Source organism: Oculina patagonica, chromosome 9 (assembly GCF_052425735.1).
Source record: "Oculina patagonica isolate OP01 chromosome 9, crgOcupat, whole genome shotgun sequence".
Taxonomy (NCBI): Eukaryota; Metazoa; Cnidaria; class Anthozoa; order Scleractinia; family Oculinidae; genus Oculina; species Oculina patagonica.
In genome coordinates this window covers 20,791,312-20,801,453 of record NC_135766.1, presented here as the reverse complement: position 1 = coordinate 20,801,453, position 10,142 = coordinate 20,791,312, and the positions used below count along the sequence as shown (strand labels likewise).

At 39.3% G+C, this 10,142-nt stretch overlaps 1 pseudogene; it reads right to left on the bottom strand.

Annotated features, from left to right (window-relative positions):
* Positions 1-1,690: 1,690 nt before the first annotated feature.
* LOC144666635 (uncharacterized) lies at positions 1,691-3,339 on the bottom strand (annotated as a pseudogene).
* Positions 3,340-10,142: the final 6,803 nt, after the last annotated feature.

Here is a 10,142-nt window from a genome sequence, read left to right as displayed (position 1 = left end):
TTACGTCATGGTCAGTAAATTGAAGATTCCATCTTGTTGTAACATTTGGTCAGACTCTTGTTACAAAAACACAGATTTGAGCGGGCCCATTATATTTGCGATACATTATGTTTTGCTACATTTATTTTCTATTCGTTCTCTAAAACATACAGCCGTACCGTCGAAGTAAAGATTAATTTTAAAACTGACCAGTACAAGAGTATTAGCAATGTAACCTGCAATTCTAATTCTGCTCAATTCTATTTTCTACATCGGAGCTGGCGGGTGGCGCGCCTCATACAGTCCGATGTAACCTGCAATTCTAATACTGCACCGCTTTAAAATATTTTCTCCATCGGAGCTGGCGGGCGGCGCGCCTCATACAGTCCGATGTAACCTGCAATTCTAATACTGCACCGCTTTAAAATATTTTCTCCATCGGAGCTGGCGGGCGGCGCGCCTCATACAGTCCGATGTAACATACAATTCTAATACTACACCGCTTTAAAATATTTTCTCCATCGGAGCTGGCGAGCGGCGCGCCTCATACAGTCCGATGTAACCTGCAATTCTAATACTGCACGGCTTTAAAATTGTGTCAATGTTCTTTCCTTCAACTGGTGGGTCATATATTTTAGACCGCAACGCGGAGATACTTATCATCGAACCACAATATATACTTTTAAGTCTGTTCTCCCAATGGAATACATAATCAAGAGTAACTAACAATTAGCTGGCAACGTTTTTTTATTTGTCTGTAAGGTGGTGCAGCGTCATGGAACAACTGCAAAAATTAATTTTATGTGTATGTTTCTATTGAAGACGGCTGCACACATATGCTTGCCACAACACTTGTACATTGTACAAAATGCTGAAAATGGAAACAGTGCGGCGTTATTTAGCATTGTTTTCCATTGGATGCGTTTTTCTTTTGAAGGCAAATTTTCGTGATTTTACGGGCTTGTTACCAGTACGAGTCTAGTACGCAAAAGGCCGCTACTCTCGCAGTTCAAAAATAAAACTGCTTTGGCCTTTAAAAAATTCATAGGAAAATTCCTTTCTATTATTGTCGGCCGCTCATTATGCAGCTATCAGTTTGGTAAGTTATTTGCGGCTATAATATGCGCTCGTCAATTCGAAAATTCTATAGTTTTTTGATAGGCTCGATCAGGAAAATCGAACAACATGTACCGATACAGCAGTCCGGCTGTATTTTATTAACAGCCTCCCCGGTATTATAAAATGTGCTGTGCATTTTCGTTGTTAGTTTTAAAATTTGTTTATTTTCACGCTTTCTTATTATTTTTTAGATTAAACAATGTTTTTGACAGCGAAACAGATTATGACACCTTTCGCGGCTCAAGCGAAGGAACCTGGTGTGAGATATGTTAGGAATGCTAGGATAATATCCTAGCATTCCTCTGAAGTACTTACAGTTGACACCGCCTGCGTCCCCTCATGGTGTGCATCTTTGTCGAAATAGGCTAGAACAGGTGCACTGGCTAACTGCTGTTTCAGTTTCTGAAACGCCTTTTCCTGCACACTGCCCCATACAAAGGGTACTCCCTGCCTGGAAATTGCTCGTAGAGGCTCTGCGATGGTCGCAAAGTTGGGAATAAATCGTGCACTGAAGCCAACCATCCCCAGAAAGCTTCTAACCTCTGTTGGCGTGGTTGGGCGGCTGGACTCGAGCACAGCACGTACTCTCTCTTCAGTGCGACCCAATCCCGTACTTCGATACCAGTAGCCCCATGAAAACCACCTTGTCCATTTGGAATTGACATTTCTCTGCATTGAGGGTGAGGTTCTTCTCCTCCAATCTCTGCATCAATCTATTGAGATTCCTGTCATGCTCCCTATCGTTCTTGCCATGTACTATCAAGTCATCCGCAATATTCTGAACTCCGCCAACATCTGATATCACTTGCGTAACTATCTGCTGGTACTTCTCGGGTGCAGAGTTTACCCCGAAGCTCAATCTCTTGTACCTGAATAATCCATCATCAGAGCCCTCATCTAACTCTATCTTATGAAATCCAAGACGGAGGTCCAATTTCGAAAACACTGTACTGCCGTTGAGATTCTCCAACACTTCATACACAGTTGGTATAGGGATCCTTTCGCGAATAATAGCAGCATTTGCCTTTCTCATGTCCACACACAACCTGATATCCTAATATCCACACACAACCTGATGCCTTTGGCGCAATCACCACCGGACTAACCCACGACGTCGGCCCATCTACCCGCTCTACAATATCCTTAGCAATGAGGTCTTCTACCTTCGCAGTTACCTTCTCTCGCAGTGCAAATGGAACACGCCATGGCTTCTGAGCTATCGGTGTCACATCTGGGTCAACATTTAATTTCAACTGGTAGTCCTTACGTTTACCGACGCCAACAAACACCTTTGGGTAGCCAGAGTCAATAAGCACTCTTGTTGTAATGCCACTAACACTTACTTCTACTACTGGTTCTTTAGAACTGATTACATTGCATGTTTCCTCTCTATTCTCAGTCACTGCGAATGTAAAAGCACAGTCCTCCTCAGTTAGCATTGTGATTCGGACGTCGCTGATTTGTTTTACTTTTGCTTCCATAACTATCACTCTTTCCCTGACAACACAAAGCAAAATGACCATACCTTCCACATTTTGCACATTTCTTTCCCTTCGCTGGGCAGTTCCAGTCCCTTGCCAGATGACCCTCTCTTCCACAATTATAGCACTTTTTGTTTTTCTCATCCCCTTTTCCTTGTCTCGTCTTGACTGCATTGACACTGTCTTCCTCTACTTGCGGTGTCGGTGGGCTCACCGTCATGTTTGTTGCCTGTCGCCCCGCCGCTTCCCATGCACGAGCTTTATCTAGCGCCTCTTCCAGTGTAATATTCCTTTGTTCCAACAGTTTTCTCTTCAGTTCAAAATCCGTTAACTTCTCGATCAGCTGGTCCCTCAAATTGTCGTTCAAACTCGTTCCAAAATTGCAGTGTCAGGCCTGTTTTCTTAGCCGAACCATAAACTGGTCAGCAGTCTCTCCATCTTGTGGTGTAAGTTGGCGAAAAACATGGCGTTCGTAGGGAATGTTCTCCTCGACTCGAAAGTAAGAGTCAAGCTTGCGAATGACAATTTTGTAAGCATTGTCACCCTCCTCTGGGACAGGGCCAGGGTCTTGTAGATCTTCAAATACGTCCTGTACTTCCATCCCGGTGAAATGCAAGAGTTGAGATGTCTTCTTACGAACATTCTCGATGCCCTTTCCCTCGGCATAATATTCAAACGCACGCTTCCATTTACACCACCTCTCCGCGACTTGCGAAGCCGGTCCGGTTAAATCCAACGGCGGTAAGTGCTTCTCAGTCATATTTGGACCATCCTCGTCGCCAATGTAGTATTCTTAAAGGCCACAAAGGCCAGCAACTCGATCTCACGAAGTAGCACTTTCACATACGAACTAAGCATACAAAACACACTCCTTCGCTTGACACGTGACCACGGTTTCCCGCGCTATGAGAGTCCCAGATGTCTATACAAATGTGCAACACTACAAATGGGTTTATGTAGCTTGTTTCGTAAGTCTTTCCCAGCTTCCGGTGTAATTCCCTCCAACGATTACTTCCGGTCACACTTTTGCTGGCTCTTAGGTTATGCAGGCGCGGTTACATCGCCCTTTCCCTCATGGCCGGCTTACAACTAGTCAAGAAAATCTTAGCTAGGTTCGAGCAATCAACTTTAATCGTTTGTATTCTTCAATCAGTGATCCAACTCTTGCAGCCTGTCGAAGTGACGAGTGGCAAGGATGCTCTATTTACGAGTTAAGTATTTGATTTTCGGTTGGATTGCTAGCAATATGGCATATAACTTAACAGTTTCACGGCGCCGGCTATCGAGCGACTGAGGGCCTTCCCGCATTACTTTCTATTAGTAATTTATAGCGAACAAGCGCAATAGCTCTCTTTATGTTTACCGTGAATTGCTGAACGTTTTTTGTCGCGTAAGGCCCGTCTGTATTGCAAACGGCGTTCTTTTGACGGTCTGTTTTTACACCGTTGTAAGCCATTTTGCTTGCAGCATACGATATCGACAAATCTCTGATAATTGTCCTTGGTGGCTTCGTTTGTTTGTTGTCCCGTAAAGGGTCGCGTGGGGTTGCCCTTGGGAATAATTTATTTCAACTTCTCAAACTCATTAATAATTCATCAAGTTAAAACAAAGAAAATTATAACCGTGACGGTGGTTTGGAAACCCGATCTTAATTAGCATAGATTTTTACGATTTTATTTCTCCGTTTACTCCGTAGTTTTTGTTTCGATTGAGAAGATATATCAAACACTCGAGAGAGTGTTTCATCGGCTATCCAAACACCTCGAATTTCGTCAAAAATACTCCGCTGCGCGTCGTATTTTCAACTCTCTTCTCGGTGTTTGGATAGCCCGATGAAACACTGCCTCTCGTGTACACAGTACTTTGTTACATGTTGAGTCTACCTATATTCTACGGTCATATTGCTACTATGCACATCCCTCCACTATTCTCCCATTATTCGCCTTCTCTCACGATAAATATTCTTACAGGGGTTACCTTATCGATCATGTGTTGGGGACTATGTGCATGTATGTCAAATCCTATCATGCAGATATTGTGAGAGTTTAATATGCTAACCACATTGTCGGCTTGCCTATACATGTACTTTGCTTGTACACTGCTCTGTGGTACATGTTGCGACTACTTATATTCTATGATTGCTACTTCTATGCTACTGACACGGTGTTGGATATTTGGGTAGAAGAATTCTTAATTTTACCATGTTTATATGTCATAGTTTCTACCCCTTTCAACTGGAGTGATTTATACTCCATTTTTGTCAGGTTTTCAAGTTGGGGTTTATTATATCCCACTTGCGCCTGTACAACATTCCACGGTGTAGAATTATCCTTTCGGCCAGGCATTGTGTTTGCATTGTCCTGTGCCATTCTTGTGTTACGCACCGTTGTGTTGATAATTGTTATCACACACAATTATTAGCATTATTATTATTTTTATGATTGTGTTCCCACGTAATGTTTGTTTAGGATCCTTAGGGCTGAGACCAACACTATAAACTCAAAACCCATGAAAATCCCATTAATTTATTCATGGTAAATTCATGACATATTCAAAGCTTTTTCATGGGATTTTTCATGGCTTTTTTCATGGGGTTTTGCCACGAAAAAGGCATTAAAAAGGCATAAAAAAGGCATGAAAATCCTGTGAATATTTCCATATTCATGGCCCATTAAATTCCTCACATTACATGAAAGTCCTTTAAATACTCCTGAAAAAGCCATGAAAGTTCACTGAAGCAAGATACAAATTTCATGGTTTTTTTATAGACCATGAAAATAAAGCCTGGTTTTTCATGGTGTTGACTTTAATGGGCTTTTAATGGGTTCAAAAGTTTCATGGCCCATGAATATCCTTTGAATATGGAAATATTCATTGACCATGAAAATTTCTGATGGTTTTCATGGTGTTTTCATGATCAGACACCATCTGGTTCTCTACATTTTTCATGGGGTAGGTAAAGGCCCAGAAGCACCATGAAAATGCCTTTAAAACAAATTTCACTTTTTTCATGGGTAAATCAAGGACACAAATACATGTAACATCAATTTGCCGTTAAACTACATAAATTATGAATCCTATAAAATGGAACTAAAATAGATACAAGAATGCCCTGTGCTACACAAAAAATATTATGAAGATCAAGAAACAAAAACAAGCAACAATACAAAATGCACAAAATACAATGCAATAATTGGTGACTGATACCAATAGATCAAGCAGCCCAATAAATTTAAGACGAACAGAAAAATTTTGATTATTTATTTCACTTTCTCACTAAATTTGCAGGATTTCTCTGTGACAAACATGAGTAGTGACTGCCATTGAAAGCATCAAATTTAAGTTTTAAGTTTAAAATACATTTTCCTGCTAGATGTACATCCACTTATATTAAAAGTCTCAAAGTACCGATCTCAGTATTTGTGTGTTTTTCACTTAGCTTTTTAAAAATCATAATTGCTCTGTTGGTGAATGTTTCGGCTTTTCTGCTGTACCTAAAAAAAAAATCGAAATAATTTCTCTGGCGTGGATACACAAACAAATAAAAAATTTTGAGATCGATTTTTAAATATGCTATTTTTAATTTTAAAAAATTAGTTAGCTCAAGCTATTTTAATTTATATTTGCATAAAAAACATTTATCATGTATGAGATCAACATACACTGACTGCTCATTAATTCCGAGGGGATTGTTACAAAAACCTTTATCTTAATATTATTTTAAGAAAAACGATTTTTTACTCAATTCTCTTTTAGAGGTGAATCTTGTTTTGTTGTTTTAGAATCATTTCAGAGGTTATTCTTCGTTCTTTCTTTCAACTCCTTCACCTTGAAATCGCGCGCCTAAAAGAGCCTTGCATCATGGGATAGATAACTGGTTCTCAGGGCCTTCTCGTCCAAATCCAAGATGGCGGTGCGTGTAGCCGTTTCACAAACACACTCGGCTTTTTACGCCATTTAATGGCGTTCTTTCTGGAAAGTAGCCAGGAAACGTAAAGAAGAAAAAACGGATATTTTTATTGAAAAGAGTCAGAACTTGAGGGTTGAAGCTCCAAACTGGCGGGCTCCATTTTGCGAAATTGAACGGCAGTCCCGAGGGGAGAAAAGCGACGGTGTTGAACATTTTGGGGTTAAATAAGTAAGAGAAGTGAAAGTTGTATTGCACAATGAAACAGTTATGGTACCTTGAGGTTCTTGAATTTGTGCACTGTTCATAATTGTGCCTGAATTCGGTTTTAACCAGGTGCAAAAAACCACATGTGTACAGCTAAACAATGACTCCCAAACAAGAACAATGCAATGGTTATTCCCTTGTGCACTGGTACAAAAGGACATAGCCCAAAATTCTTTCCTGTTGATCTAAAAGTTTTAAACATCAACCAATCACATATAAAAATTTATAACTGATACCGCTAGCTACCAAAGGAATACATGTATGCTTCATGACATTGCATTGATTTAGAATCTGTGTTTAATGAAATAAAATTATATGATATTTATGATGGAATTTTTAATTAAGTGAATATTTTAATGGTAATTATGGTCATGTTTATCTCGTTTGAATATCATTTAAAACTGTATGCCAGATCAAATTCCCCTCAATTTAATAAAGAATGAATAGAATTAACTGTAATAAGTGGCCTAGCCACTTTAAAACTCAACTATTGTCATTCATCTTGAATGTTCTTTAATTTTTAAGTAGGCCAACATTAATTTAATAAAAAATTCATAAAATGAATTTTTTAATGGTTAATTCATGGCCATAAAATTCTATGATCAAAAATTTACTTTCATGAGTCATGAAAATGTTTTTCATGAGCCATGAATTGTAGAGTTTGAAAATCTTAATTTCATGGCTCATAAAAATTTTTCATGAGTCATGAATTGAATTCAATAAATGTTTTTTTTCATGGGTGATGAAAAATTGTGAAAATGCATTTCATGGCATGTTTTCATGGTGCATTGCTATTCGACATGATTTTCAAGGGAAATTCATGACCCATGAAAGTGCCAATTTTAACTTTCATGGGTCATGAAAAATATTTGCCATTTTTTCATAGGAATTTCATGGCACAGATATGGCCATGAAAATCATTTTTGCGTCTTTCATGGGCCATGAAATCAATTTCATGACCTTTTCAAGGGATTTTAATGGCATTTTAATGGAATGGTGAGTTCATAGTGCAACCGTGGTCCAGGGGGAACAAAAGGGTAACCAGTTTTTAGCTTAATTGCACCCTCCTCAAAATGTGTGCTGTACCCAGAAGGGTTATCTTTTGTACTTGACGAATGCTTATTTGGCCAGGAATCTATGCTGAGAAGCCCCCCCCCCCCCCCCCCCCCCTCCCATGATACCCCAGCCCTGATGAAATATGGCTCCGTAATCCGGGAGCTGGCTTCGGAGGGAGCAGATGCTTCCACTTAAGCGACTCTGTACTGAAAACATACCACTGACTCTCCAGATCCGAGCCTGAACTAGCCACAACTTTGTTTCGGTGCCCTTATTGTCGCCACACATTTGTTTGTTATGGACGTACAGTTTTTGGCTTCACTCAGCATGGGCCATGATACTTATTCGGCGGGAGCAATACTGCCTCTGGGCCATTCATCTACCAGTTATACTTTTGCATCATTATGTATGCCTATTACATCCTTGTGGTCCATATCCATATCTTTATGTCGTCCTATCTTGTTGTTGTGTGGTTTCTGTTTCAATTTTTGGCTATTGTTTCTTCATGTATGCACGGTTTACCACTGCCCTTCCAAGCTCTTAGCGGAGCTTTGCGCTCCATTTTCTTGTTTACACTCATAATACGGCATAAAAGTATAATTTCGTTACCAGAATGCCTCCTGAAAGAACACAAAGCTACTTAAGCAGAGTAGCCAAGAGGCGTCAATTGGTAAGCAATACACCTTCAGAAACGCTTCAGAAACGCTTGGGTGAAGGTGTTTGTGCAGGGGACAAAATGTTTAGCAATATCTTCCTCTAGCATGGCGCAGATATTTTGTGCAGGGGCCAAGAGTATCTGCGTTATGTGTATCTACTATAAGGCTATTCAAGAATGCAAAGCACAACAATATCCATTTTATCACCTGTTTATTAGCTCGTTAATTCTAAGAGTGGGTCACTATGTTAATCATTCATGAAAGTGATGTTTGTTGATTGCTAGGAACGTGTAGGTACAATTGTACAATTCTCAATGTTTAAAATATCAGAATGGAAAGATACCGTAAATTTTGTCTGAAATATTATCTGATCGGCATATCAGGCACAATCTTATCGATTTGGGCATATTAACGTACCTCAGCTTCTGCTTGCCAACCTCTCCTTTCATTTGCTCTTTGTATGATAAAGATAAGGGCAAGCTCTATATTACTTTTAAACAAATCTTATAAAGTCATAAAACCATCTTTGCAGTCGGTAAGATATTTTTTCTTTTGCTTTATAAAATCAAAATGTACCGTTACTTATTCTGGTTTATTCAAGAGGTCAAGATGAAACTACCATGATAGAAAGTATCATAATTATTCGTGTGATACTGTAAGGGTAAATACTGTTCTCAGGAAGTACATATATGCTGACATTTTGGAATCTTTGATGACATTTAATGGTATCATTTGGCTGTCTTTCTTGTGATATTTAGCTTTTATTTTTGGCCAACTACCCATTTGGAGGTTTTTATTATTATTAGCTTTACAGGTTGCTTCAGCTACGGACAGTGTACCTCAAGTTCATTTATAGCCTTCAACATTTTGATACTTTTCCAAATAGTCAGTTTCTCTTGCTCACCAGCAGTTATTTGCCCTGTACCTGATGTTCCTCAACCCTTCAGGGAGTTGTGTACATGGATTTTTCTGCCTCAGCAAATGCAGCTCATGATGGTTTCTACTAAGGAGTCCAGCCACAGATCATTAAGGGCTGAACTGTCATGCAATGGCCAAGTCTGAGATAGATTTGTTGTCTTTACATGTAGTTATATAATTTCTATGTTGAAAGCATTTGTGCAGGGGCCATTTGTTTCCTATTCTTGAGAAAAGCTTTTAACATTAGCAAAATTTGGCAGTTCATAAATGTCATAATTAATTTATCAAACCATGTGCGCAGGGGCCACTTGGTTAAACATGGAAACAATTTTCATTTTTGTGATACAGTAGGGCTGAGCTGTCATGCAATGGCCAAGTTTGTGATAGACTTATGTTAAGTCGTATAATTTACTAAGTCGGAAGCATTTGTGCAGGGGCTCTTTGTTTCCTATTCTCGAGACAAGCTTTTAACATTAGCAAAATTTGGCAGTTCATAAATGTCATAATTAGTTTATCAAACCATGGGCACAGGGGTCACTTGGTTAAACATGGAAACAATATTCATTTTTGTGATATAGTAAGGCTAAACTGTTATGCAATGGCCAACAGTTTGAGATCTAATTGTTGTGTTTGGTTATATAATTTACTAAGGTGAAAGCCCACCCCCCCCCCCCCCTCTTGTTTTCAGGGGACACTTGTTTTCTATACTTGAGAATATCTTTTAATATTACCAAAATTTGACAGTTCAAAAGTTCATAA